The following is a 13,822-nucleotide window of genomic DNA, read 5'->3' on the forward strand; positions in this document are numbered from 1 at the left end:
GTAGTGTGAAACTTCTCCAGTGAGTGCATGAGTTACAATTTGTGTGAATAAAAAATTATTTTAAAAAGCATAAAAACTAATTTTTCACATCATCATCGAGGGCATACGGTGAGACATACATTCACTACAAGTAATTTGATCAACAGTCCACTTAAAAAAAATGTGCAAATTCAGCCTGTTGCAGATGAAACTTGTAATGAAAGTACTTCTACAGCTATCTCAATAGAACAAACAATTGCCACTTACTGCAGTGCAGGCCTAACCTGTCCTTTACAGAACATACTATGCAATGTGAAAAGTATCAATTATAATGGATAGAATGAAGATAAAATGAAAAATTAAGAGAAATTTTACTTAAGCATTTAAACTTCGGTTTGGCATGTAATCATGGCTCATTCCCTTCTTTCAGCATTAATCCAAACAGTCCAGCAAAAACACTCAACTGTAAAATAACTAACGGTATAGAACAGTGGAACTGTAACAAAGAGAAGCTTGACCTCATAACAAGTGCACAATCAGTTGAAGGATTGCATAAATGGGCATCCACTTTGTTTTGCGTGAAGTGAAACTGGTATTCTGTGTATAGCATGCAGGACTACTCTGTAATATAATTTCAGTCTTAGTGAAGCCTTTACTGAAGAGTTGTTGCCCTCTGCATTTTGCCATCTAAAGTACAGTGTTAAAAAACACATATTCTCAGAAAAACATATTGAAAATGTAGACATCACTGAAAATAGAAAAAAAGAAAATTATTACAATAAGGAAAAGACAATGCTCTTAAATTAACATAAAACACGTTGGGATAGAGATAATATATAATAATATGTACTTTAATTACTTTACCTGCAAATTTATATTGCAGTGCCTAGACATTTTGCTCTAACTCCCCCCACACAATTCCTTTTATGGCTGCATATATATCCACCATTGAAATGGTAGAATGCAAGACTTTAACAGTCATTGTCTGCTGGAGCACACCTAGAAGCAAATAAGCTGCTGTGAACTCAGTTAAAATACAATGCATGTGTTTCTGATGTTAAACACTGATAAGGGGGAGTGGATCAGTCTACTCCAGACAGCATAGCTATGTAAGTCATTTTGCTTATTTTTGAAAATGATTTTACAATACTTGCCAGCAATTTTTAAACAATTTTTTATACAAACTATTTTTACTTAACTAGCCCTTTTAGAATATGCACAGATCTCAAAATGTTTTATGGCACTTTAATTGGGCAGCTTCATCTTACATGACCTACAAATTAAACCTTTCATACAAAGCTTATGAAACAATTGTCACAGAAATCTACAACATTGGTTGGAGTATAGGAGTAAATCAGCATTCCAAATAATTTCCAAGGTTGTTAATGCCATTAGTTCATTCTACTATAAAAAGAGAAATAGCTTACTACATTATAAACTGTGACCTCCCAGTGGGCATTGTGAAGGACAAGATTATAGCAAGTCATCAAAGTAGACAGATAGTTGGATTATGCATACAAGTTTTTGAAATGAGCAGTAAATATTTGTATAATACAGTGTACCTAGAGCATAATTTTGTACAGAACTTCAAAGGAAAAGGTTTGGCGAAAAGTATAATCAACACCTGTAGCAACTTTGGTTTTGATTCACTTTCCTCGAGGAACAATTTTGTAGGTCTGGCAATCGACATTGGTACATCAAACTTTGAGTGGCAAATCCCATCAGGCAGAAATTAGCCATGGGTAAAGTTCCTGTTTTGTAGGTGCCTATACACTGTGTAGAAATTAAACAAACAAACAATGCTGTTCCAGACCTGATTTACAAAGGGCACTGTCATGTTGCTATAAGTAAGAATTCTCAATGGTAAAAAAAAGTATGAGCTGTTGCAGCAGTCATCTGCTGATTTTTAAACACCAAGAGCTTTCAAGACTATGGAGTTTGCCAGGTATTCAAATTCCGTTTTTAAGACTTGTTTGCTGATAACAGATCATTTGTTACTGCCTGTGAAAAGTCCAGATCTGTTTACTTTAAAGGGACAGTTTACTCAAAAATTTTCTCCCCTTTAATTTGTTCCCAATGATCCACTTTACCTGCTGGAGTGTATTAACCCCTTAATGACAAGTGACGTACCAGGTACGTCCTGCAAAAACTTGCAGTTAGTGACAATGGACGTACCTGGTACGTCACTTGTCTAAGAGAGTGCTGGAAGCGATCGCAATCGCTTCCAGCAGCTCTCAGGGTATTGCAGTGATGCCTCGATATTGAGGCATCCTGCAATACCCTTTAGAAAGCATCCGATGCAGAGAGAGCCACTCTGTGGCCCTCTCTGCACCGGTAGCGATGCGGCCGGTTCGTTGGTGGGTGGGAGCGCAACAGGGAGGAGGGTGGGCGGCCCATCGCTACCCGGCATCCGGCTCCTGTTAGTGCAATGTGCACGCCGGGTGCCGGGAGCGTGCGGGGGCGCGCATGCGCGTGCGCGAGCGGGTGCGCGCGCGCGATTACCTACCCACACTGACACCAATGAGTGGGAAGAGGGGGGGGAAAGTAATAATATAATAATAAATATATGAGGATCTGGGAGGGGGAGGGGGTTGGGGTATTGTGGGGGGCTGCTACACTACAGAAAAAATTAAAATGGAAATAAAAAATAATAAAAAAAACACTTTTTTGGGGGGCAAATTGGGTACTGGCAGACAGCTGCCAGTACCCAAGATGGCGGCAATTAGGTAGGGGAGAGGGTTAGAGAGCTGGGGGGGGGATCATGGAGGTTGGGGCTAAGGCAGGAGTCCATCACAGCTAAAACATTTTATTTTTTTTTATTAAAAAAAAGAAAAACTCCTTTTATTTAGTACTGGCAGACTTTCTGCCAGTACTTAAGATGGCGGGGACAATTGTGGGGTGGGGGAGGGAAGAGAACTGTTTGGGAGGGATCAGGGGGTGGGATGTGTCAGGTGGGAGGCTGATCTCTACCCTAAAGCTAAAATTAACCCTGCAAGCTCCCTACAAGCTACCTAATTTAACCCCTTAACTGCTGGGCATAATTTACGTGTGGTGCGCAGCAGCATTTAGCGGCCTTCTACTTACCAAAAAGCAACCCCAAAGCCATATAAGTCTGCTATTTCTGAACAAAGGGGATCCCAAAGAAGCATTTACAACCATTTGTGCCTTAATTGCAGAAGCTGTTTGTAAATAATTTCAGTGGGAAACCTAAAGTTTGTGACAAAATTTGTGAAAAAGTGAACTTTTTTTTTTATTTGATGACATTTGGCGGTGAAATGGTGGCATGAAATATACCAAAATGGGCCTAGATCAATACTTTGGGTTGTCTTCTAAAAAAAAATATATACATGTCAAGGGATATTCAGGTATTCCTGACAGATATCAGGGTTCCAATGTAACTAGCGCTAATTTTGAAAAAAAGTTGTTTGGAAATAGCAAAGTGCTACTTGTATTTATGGCCCTATAACTTGCAAAAAAAGTAAAGAACATGTAAACATTGGGTATTTCTAAACTCAGGACAAAATTTAGAAACTATTTAGCATGGGTGTTTTTTGGTGATTGTAGATGTGTAACAGATTTTGGGGGTCAAAGTTAGAAAAAGTGTGTTTTTTTCAATTTTTTCCTCATATTTTATATTTTTTTTATAGGAAATTATAAGATATGATGAAAATAATGGTATCCTTAGAAAGTCCATTTAATGGCGAGAAAAACGGTATATAATATGTGTGGGTACAGTAAATGAGTAAGAGGGAAATTACAGCTAAACACAAACACTGCAGAAATGTAAAAATAGCCATTGTCATTAAGGGTAAGAAAATTGAAAAATGGTCCGGTCATTAAGGGGTTAAATTGTTTACAAGTAGCTCCTTTACCCTTATATTGGCATTTGAAATTGTTGATTTAGCATGTGGTATCCCCACCTATTCTGAAAGTTTGTGGCCGCGCGTACCAGCTATAGATAAGCTTTGTAAACACAGCCAGCAGAAGAAATTACACTCCCAGTGCGTTATAGCATAGATAAGGTAATAAAATGTTGATTTTCCATTGTTCTCTCAAAGTACTGGTGATTGTTTTAAGGACAGATATAAGATAAAGAAGCAGGTATATTTGCACAATGTGATACAGTAATGAGATCGGATTATACCTACAAGCTCAACCCATTTTATTAGGTTGTGGCTTCAAAACACAAAATCAGAGCTTTAATATACTCAATAAGCAATAAAAAGCTAATTTTCATACATTTTTTACTCTGCAGTTGATAAAAAAAGCAATTGTAAACACATTAAGGGAAAAACTATTTTACAGTATACTGTCCCTTTAAGAGACTTCTATTACAATCAAACATCTTCACTGTGCTATTGTTTAGTGGCATATACTCAATTATTTATTTCTAGTATTTCAAAGCTGTCCAATCGAGCTATAATCTACCAATAGAAAACGTTCCATTATATCACTGCTCTGAAAATGGTTTAAACATTTAGAAAGATCTTTTATTGAATCTCATGACGACAAATGTGAAGACAAAAGAACTGTGCACTATAATAGATGTTCTTCCTGATGCATATTTCAGAAAAATAAAAGTTAGCATTAAAGTATTTGAAAAAGGTGTTTTTAAAAAAGAGCTTCATTGACTGAGCTTCCTATTAGCTTTGCAAAAACAAGTCTGAAACAGGAAAGTGTCCCTTTTACCACAGTTTAAACTGTTTGCAGAATCAAGTAAAGAACATACTATGGTGGGCTTGAAAACTTTAATTGATAAGGCAGAATATTTGTTCAACCTAGATTTTTTTTAACATTTCCAAACACAAACGTTTAACTTGAACAGGCAGAAAAAAGACATTACCAGTTTTTGACAATTTTTTTTATTTTGTCAGTGTTCTTGTTTCAGTAGAAAACATGTAAGCTACATGATAAGTTCCATTACTTCAAGAAAACAGCATAGCATTCATGAGTTGAAAAATCTGTTAAAAAATAATTGTGGCATGCTACAAAAACAAGTAAGCTCTTACTATATAGTTTTTAACCTTTGTATTAGTAGCTGAAGCAGTATATGGTAATTTGGTATCAAACATTACCAGAGTAATGGCAAGCAGACCAGGAGCAGGGGTGGTATTGGCATAACTCAGTAGCGGACCTACTCAACAGTAAGTAATAGCAATAAGATCGATAGATAGATCTGCCACCTGCACAATCTTTCAATGTATATAAAATACATCTTAATATTCTAGCTAGAGGCCTGGGGCATTCTCCTTCGCATAATTTTAATCTCTTTGACACCATAATAGACTTAAATAACTTTGTACGTAAGGTCACTCTAAAGAGACATTTCTGTGGTTCAGATATTGATAGTCATGGTGAAGAGAAAACTCATTTTGTGGCTGACAAATGTGAATCATGTGTTGTTGATATAAATTATACAGGTTTTGACATGTTAGAAATGAGTGAATAAAGTGATCTTGTTAATTTGAGCCTTTTACAAAGTGAAAGTGAGAGATATAATGATTTGAATCTCCATATCCAAATTTCCAGAAAGAATTATAATAAATATTTGTATTGCTAGAGGTGATCTTATTGAAATTTTTTATTTTATAGTAGAAGACTAACTCAGCTTTACAAATGTTGCACTCATTCTGAAGGAAATATACATAAATATGAGAGAAAAGCCCTTAAAGAGCTTTAGGATTGTGAGGATATTGTAATAATAAATTCAGACAAAGGAGGATCAGTGGTGGTAAAAAAACAGATCTGATTATGCCAAGGAGACCCAGAGGCAGTTGAGTGATGAAAATATCTATACAAAACTAACATGCAATGCTAGTGTTAAGTTTGTAACATAATTGGAATTTATGTGGAATGAAGGTTTGTCCATGGGCTTCCTAGACATTTGAACCTTAGAATATCTGTTAATTAAGAATCCGAAAGTGTCAACCTTTAAAGATCTGCCTAAAAAACATAAAAACACCTCCAGGTAGACGCATTATTTTCACAATAGGAACATTAGGGGAAAGAGTTGGAGAATGGACAGACGGATTCTCACAACCAATTGTACAGAAAATACCAGGTTACTTAAAAGACTCTAAACACTTACTAAAAATGTTAGAGATGGTAAAGTATAGGGATGGTTACCATCTTTTGACAATAGATGTAGTATCACTATATGTCAGGGTTTTTTCCCTGTTGTGTTTGCCATGTGCTGCTGGCAGCCATTTTACTCACCTCTCTTCCTGACTATGGTGCATTGTGGGGGATGCTGCTAATTTCTTGCACTTCCTTTTATGGCCAGGCTGGTGTGCATAATCCATGTGAGACAGGATGCAGTCTCAGAATTGTGATGTCATTACTTATTATTTAAAGGACCTCTGTTCAGTATGCTTTGCTTTTGTGTTGTCTCAGACCTGTTTGTGAGAGTTCCTGTGTATTACCTGACTGCCTGACGTCCTTCCTGGTTCCCGATCCCTGGCTTGTTCCTGACTCTGCTGTTTTCCTTGTTCCTGATTCTGGCTCGTCTGACTATTCGCTTTGGTTCCTGACTCGGCTCGTCTGACTACCAGCTCTGGTTTTGACTCCTGGCTTGTTATTTGACTTGTGGACTTTTATTATTTTTTGCTATTAATAAAGATGGGATCATTTTTGCACTTCTCGTCTCAGTCCTGGCACCCTGACATTACACAAAGGCCATGAATCCTGATGGTGCTAATAATCCACCTTTACCTGCCATCATTTCCAGGATGGATGAACATGATCACCGCTTGGATCAATTTGCACTAGCCCTGCAAACCCTGCTGACTCGCACATTTGGACCAAAGTGTCCCGCAAGTTATGGCTGCTCCTGTTTCCGCTGCTGCACCTATGCCTACCAGGAGCATGTCCGGTTCTGCACCTCTACCTCAGCAATATGGAGGCGATCCTATTCAATGCAGAGGGTTGTTGAACCAGGTGGGCATTTACTTTGAGATGTTACCTCAGGCGTTTCCCTCTGACAGAGCTAAGGTGGGATTTCTCATCTCGTTACTCTCTGACACAGCTCTTGCCTGGGCTAATCCCTTGTGGGAGACTAATAAACCTGTGATTTCAAATTACCCTGAATTTGTGGCCTCCTTTCAAAGGGTATATGATGTTCTGGCTCGCTCCTCCTCTGCTGCTAAACGACTCATGTCCATTCAGCAAGGTACATGATCTGTTGCTCAGTATGCTTTTGAGTTCCGTACGCTTGCCGCAGAGGTAGGTTGGAACAATGAAGCCCTTGTTGCCGCCTTCTTTCATGGGCTCTCTGATGCGATTAAAGACAAAGTTGCTGCCAGAGATTTACCAGAGGATCTCGAGGCATTGGTGTCTTTTTTGATCCTAATTGACATCAGACTCAGAGAGAGGCCCTCTGTCAAGGAGCGCATGCGGAAGCCTCCTGTTCTGTTGTCTCCTATGTGTTCGTTCCCACCAATGCCTCCCTCTCCCCTCCCATGCCTCCTGGTCCTGAGTCACCAGGTACTGCTGAGCCGATGCAGTTGGGATTCACGCGTCTCTCCGTGGCAGAGAGGGCCTTTAGGAGGAGGGAGGGGCTCTGCCTCTATTGTGGGTTACAGGGTCACCTTTTAAAGTCTTGTCCTACAGGCCGGGAAACGCTCACACCTAAGGAGAAACCTTTGGTCACGGTTGTCCTTTCCTGCGTGGACTCCTCCATAGTCACTCAGGCTCTTGTTGACTCCAGTGCTGCGGCTATTTCATTGACAGTGCTTTTGTATCAAAGCACTCCATTCCTGTTTTGCCTCGGTCCGTTCCGCTTGCTATTGAGGCCATTGATGTCAGGCCCCTTCAGCCCGCACTCGTTACTCACGAAACTGCTCCGTTGTCCATGGCTCTTGGGGCTCTCCATTTTGAAACCCTCCAGTTCCAGGTGATAAACTCTCCACATTTTCCAGTTGTTCTGGGTTATCCCTGACTCCAAAAGCACAATCCCAGTCCCGACTGGCGCAGGTCCGAAATTTTGTCGTGGTCCCCGCAATGTATTTCCACTTGTCTTCGGAAACCAGTTAAAGTCTTGTGCACTTCTTCGGTATCTCAATTGCCAGAGGAGTACCGAGAGTTCCTAGACGTGTTTGACAAGGTGCGTGCCGGTACGTTGCCTCCTCACCAGTCTTACAATTGTGCCATAGACCTGCAACCCGGAGTCATTCCTCCTCGGGATGTACCCTCTGTCTGTTGCAGAGAATTGTGCTATGGAGGAGTATGTTGCTGACGCTCTGTCGCGGGGGATCATCCACAAATCCTGCTCTCCTGCAGGGGCTGGCTTCTTTGTGAAGAAAAAGGGTGGCGAGTTAAGACAATGTATCGATTATAGGGGTCTTAATCGTCTTACCATTAAGAATGCTTACCCTATTCCGTTTATTACGGAACTCTTTGACCGCCTCAAGGGAGCTACGGTCTTTACTAAACTTGATTTGAGAGGAGCGTACAATCTCGTTAGGATTAAGGAGGGTCACAAATGGAAAACAGCATTTAACACAAGGAGCGGGCATTATGAGTATCTTGTAATGCCCTTTGGCCTATGTAATGCTCCTGCTGTTTTTCAGGAATTTATTAATGATGTCCTACGAGATATATTGCAACAGTGTGTTGTGGTGTACTTAGACGACATCCTCACACTCACCCACACTTGAGGCTCATCGTTCTGATGTTACACGGGTTCTTCAGAGACTACGTGAGAACGGCCTGTTTAGAAAACTTGAGTAACCTTCCTAGGTTATGTTATCTCTGTTGCAGGGTTCTCCATGGATCCTGACAAGTTATCTGCAGTTCTGTAGTGGCCTCACCCAGTTGGTCTTTGGTCTATTCAATGTTTTTTGGGGTTCGCCAATTACTATAGAAAGTTTATTAAAAACTTTTCTTCCTTGGTCAAACCTATCACAGACATGACCCGTAAAGAGAATGATCCACTCCATTGGTCACCTACTGCCATTAAGGCCTTTGATAGTCTTAAGACTGCCTTTGCTGCCGCTCCAATTCTGGCTCATCCTAACCCTGTCCTGCCGTTCGTTCTTGAGGTCGATGCGTCTGAGACTGGAGTAGGTGCCCTCTTGTCTCAACGTCCTACGCCTGACGGTTCCTTGCATCCGTGTGGTTTCTTCTCTAAGAAATTGTCTCCAGCGGAGTGTAATTATGAAATTGGCGACAGGGAATTACTGGCTATAATTTTGGCACTTAAGGAATGGAGGCATCTTCTCGAGGGTACTAGCGTGCTGTTGCTCATTTTTACTGACCACAAGAATTTAACTTATCTATCTGAAGCAAAACGTTTGTCGCCCCGACAGGCCAGATGGGCGCTATTTTTGTCTCGGTTTAATTATGTGGTCTCCTACCTGCCTGGTAATAAGAATGTTAGGGCTGCTGCCCTCTCTCGACAATTATCGCCTCTGTCCAAGGAGGAGTCTGTACCTACTCCTGTTATACCTTCTGACCATATTTTGGCTACCATACGTACTAATTTGACTTCTCCCTTGGGAGAGGAGATCCTGGCTGCACAAACCAATGCAATTCCTGAGAAACCTAGTGGTAAGTGTTTTGTTCCTGAGAATCTTCAAACTAAACTTTTGCACACTTACCACTATCCTATCCGACAATTCTGGTGGCCAGGTCTTCGTTCTGATGTTGCTGCGTAGGTTGCCTTCTGCTCAGTTTGTGCACAGAATAAGACTCTACGTCTTCCTGTGTGTCTTCTTCAACCTATTGCTAATGGTGAGCGTCCTTGCGTCTTTCCATGGACTTCATTGTCGAGCTCCCTGTTTCCAATGGCAACACTGTTATCCTTATGGTGGTTGACCGTTTTTCTAAAATGTCACATTGCATTCCCTTGATGAAGCTGCCTACCGCTCAGGAGCTTGCTTCAATTTTGCCCGGGAGGTCTTCCGTTTACATGGGTTACCCAAGGAGATAGTATCGGACCGGGGTAGCCAGTCTCCAGATTTTGGAGTTCCTTTTGTGCTCAAATGGGGATCGAGCTTTCCTTCTCCTCGGCATATCACCCTCAATCCAATGGGGCTGCAGAACGGTCTAATCAAGCTCTGGAACAGTTCCTCCGTTGCTATGTCTCAGATCACCACAATAATTGGTCTGAACTGTTACTTTGGGCAGAGTTTGCTCGTAATAGTGCTATTAATGCTTCCTGCAAGTTATCCCCGTTCATGGCGAATTATGTGTTTCAACCATCCTTGTTGCCCTATTCATTCATGTCTCAGGGTATTCCGGCTTTGGAGGAACATCTCCGGCAACTCCGTTGGGTGCAGATTCAGGATTGCCTTCATCGTTCTATGCAGCGCCAAAAGTTCCAGGCTGATCGTAGGCATCTGCCCGCACCTTCCTACCAGGTTGGTGAGAGTTTGGCTGTCCTCCCGCAACTCAAACCTTCATGTGCCTTCCAATAAATTGGCTCCCCGTTATGTTGGTCCTTTTCGAATACTCCGACGGGTTAATCCTGTGGCCTACACTCTTGACCTTCCTCCTGCTATGCGCATCTCCAATGTTTTTCATGTCTCCCTCTTGAAACCATTGGTTTGTAATCAGTTTACCACTGTGTTGCCTCGTCCCCATCCTATCTTTGTTGACAACCATGAGGAGTATGAGGTCAGCAGCATTATTGGCTCTCGTATTTCCAGGGGCCGTGTACAGTATTTGGTTCACTGGAGGGGCTACGGTCCAGAGAAGCATTCTTGGGTTCCCTCCTCTGATGTTCATGCTCCCACCCTCCTCCATGCCTTCCATGCTGTTTCCCCAATAAGCCTTTTGTCCTCCCGCGGGGGAGGGGTCGTTGAGGGGAGGGTACTGTCAGGGTTTTTTCCCTGTTGTGTTTGCCATGTGCTGCTGGCAGCCATTTTACTCACCTCTCTTCCTGACTATGGTGCATTGTGGGGGATGCTGCTCATTTCCTGCACTTCCTTTTATGGCCAGACTGGTGTGCATCATCCATGTGAGACAGGATGCAGTCTCAGAATTGTGATGTCATCACTTATTATTTAAAGGGCCTCTGTTCAGTATGCTTTGCTTTTGCGTTGTCTCAGACCTGTTTGTGAGAGTTCCTGTGTATTAACTGGCTGCCTGACGTCCTTCCTGGTTCCTGATCCATGGCTTGTTCCTGACTCTGCTGTTTTCCTTGTTCCTGATTCCGACTCGTCTGACTATTCGCTTTGGCTCCTGACTCGGCTCGTCTGACTACCAGCTCTGGTTTTGACTCCTGGCTTGCTATTTGACTTGTGGACTTTTTATTATTTTTTGCTATTAATAAAGGTGTGATTATTTTTGCACTTCTCGTCTCAGTCTGATTCCTGGCACCCTGACACTATACTCTTGTATTCCACATTCAAGTGGACTATTAGCGCTAAAAAAAATGTTGAAAATATACACTCTGTATGATCTATTGTTTATACAATATTTAATCAACATTGTGAAGTTTCTTTTAACTCATAATTATTTTCTATTCAAGAACACCTTCTACCTACAGAAACAAGGAACGGCAATGGAGGCAAAATTTGCCCCCTCCTATGCGGACCTTTACTTGGGTTTTTTTTTGAGACGGAGAAAATATTCAACTTACACAACCTAATTAGGGAAAATATAGTGTTTTACACTCGATTTATAGATGACATTCTTGTTGTATGGAAGGGAGACACATCCAATTTTTGTGTACTACCAGAATGATAATTTGGACTAATTACAATAAGAATGTCATCTATTTAGATCTCAATATCTCTAATGATAATTTCCATAAGAGATTTGTAACAGAGGTATATCGAAAAGTGAAAGCAAATAACATTCTGAGGTCAGGCTCCTGTCACCCGAAATATCTTAAAAAAAGCTATACAGAAAGGACAGTTCATAAGAATACGTAGAAACTGCACTAACAAGGAACTTTATATGAAACATGCTAGAGAACTAAAATATAGACTCCTTTGTAGAGGTTATTTTAAAATCTTGTTGGAAAACACTATGCAGGAAGTATAAAATATGGATAGGACTGAGCTTTTGAGGGGTAACAAGGGTACACTATACAATAGAAAAGAACATACCTTGATTTTCTCTACTCAATATAGCCGACAATATAATAAAGTATGTGACATAGTGAGAAAATATCCGGATGTTATTAAACAAGGTGTGAGGTTTGTACCCAGGAGAGCAAGAATTTTAGGTAACATCCTGAAAAAAGACTTCTCTGAAGATAGGGAGAAAAAAATCTGTAAATCTAATTTGCTGACTCAAAAACAAGGATGTTTTACATGTGGAGGGTGCCCATGTAAGAGTTGCAGCCATGTTAAAGTTGGTGATCAATTTAGTTCTACAGCAACAGGGATTACATATGACATAAAAAAATTGTGAACTGCAATACGAGTTATGTTATTTATTTGATTACTTGTAATAAATGCCTACGTCAATATACAGGTAGGACAACTTGTTCTGTAAAGGATCGCATACGGGAGCATTTGCTATCTTTGGAAATTGAATATCCTAAAACCCCAGTAGCAAAACATTTTGCTATTCATAGATCAGGGGATGCATGGAACAAAGAAAATATACTATTTACACAGAGTCTATTGAAGTTCCAAGTTATAGACAATGTTCCCAAAATAATTACAGGAGGTGATAGGCAACTGATGCTTAACAAAAAAGAAGTGTTCAGGATTTACAATTTAAAAACTGGAAAACCGAATGGGATTAAAGAAATATCAGATATCAAATTATTCACTAATTAATAATAATTGAATGATGGTTAGGATTAATATATTGCACAAATTCTATGAAGAAAAATGAATATTAATATATATCACTGAAAGTATCTCTGGAGGTCACTCTTTGGATAAGGTAGAATTGAAGTATATATCTTGCTTTTTAATTACATATATACCTTTGCTATACTGATATTATATATTTTTTAAAAGGCTACTATTAAGAAGCAGGATGCTACAATATGAAATTAAATTAAACAAATTCAAAATAATAAAATAATAAATAGTGAGGTCCCCTATAGTTTTAACTGTGGGGTATATGTGATTCCACTAAGTAAAAGCAATAATTCATAAATAATGATACTAATAAAATTATACAGAGTTTTCATTCTTTGTTTAAACTTGCTATTATGAGAATATATATATATATATATATACAGTATATATATATATATATATATATATATATAAATATTTATTTCCATTGAAAGAAGAACTTTGTGACGTACAATCTGATATATGCAATTGGTATAGAGAGTGATTTTTTTCTTTGTGATTATATATTTTTTCAGATTCTTTTAACATGTTTTATTATATATTGTTTGTTGATTATGAGTTCTTATCTAAAACTTTTGTACATATTATAGGGAATTGGTAAATCATAAGATGTTATGTGATTAATTAAAATCATGTCACTTTAAATTCTCACCCAGCTCTTTCAAAAGCAGTGAAAGGGTTAATGATGAACACTATTTAAAGGGTGATAGGGAACAGCTGTGTATCCCAGATGAAGTGCCGTATGGGCAGGAAAAGCGTTGGATGATTGCGGTTAAACCTTCATTTTAATGCAACTTTGTGAATAAATGATGAACTTTTAAATTTTACATTGAAGTCTGGGCCATCTTTTGTCACCTTCTTTGTATGTTTTGTAAATCAGTAGTAAGCAATAAGATATATAGATAGATAGATCTGCCACCTGCACTATAAGAAGGCTCCTCTGTGGAACGTGGAGTCGGCTTTAGTGACTGCAGCTCAATGGTGAGGGCAGAACGGGAAGGGGCGGAGCTGTGATTCCGACGTTGTGTGAGGCTGAGAGTTTGGTGCAGGCCGTTACATCAGAGGTCTGCAGGAAAAAT

The sequence above is a fragment of the Bombina bombina genome, chromosome 1 (assembly GCF_027579735.1).
Source record: "Bombina bombina isolate aBomBom1 chromosome 1, aBomBom1.pri, whole genome shotgun sequence".
NCBI classification, from domain to species: Eukaryota; Metazoa; Chordata; class Amphibia; order Anura; family Bombinatoridae; genus Bombina; species Bombina bombina.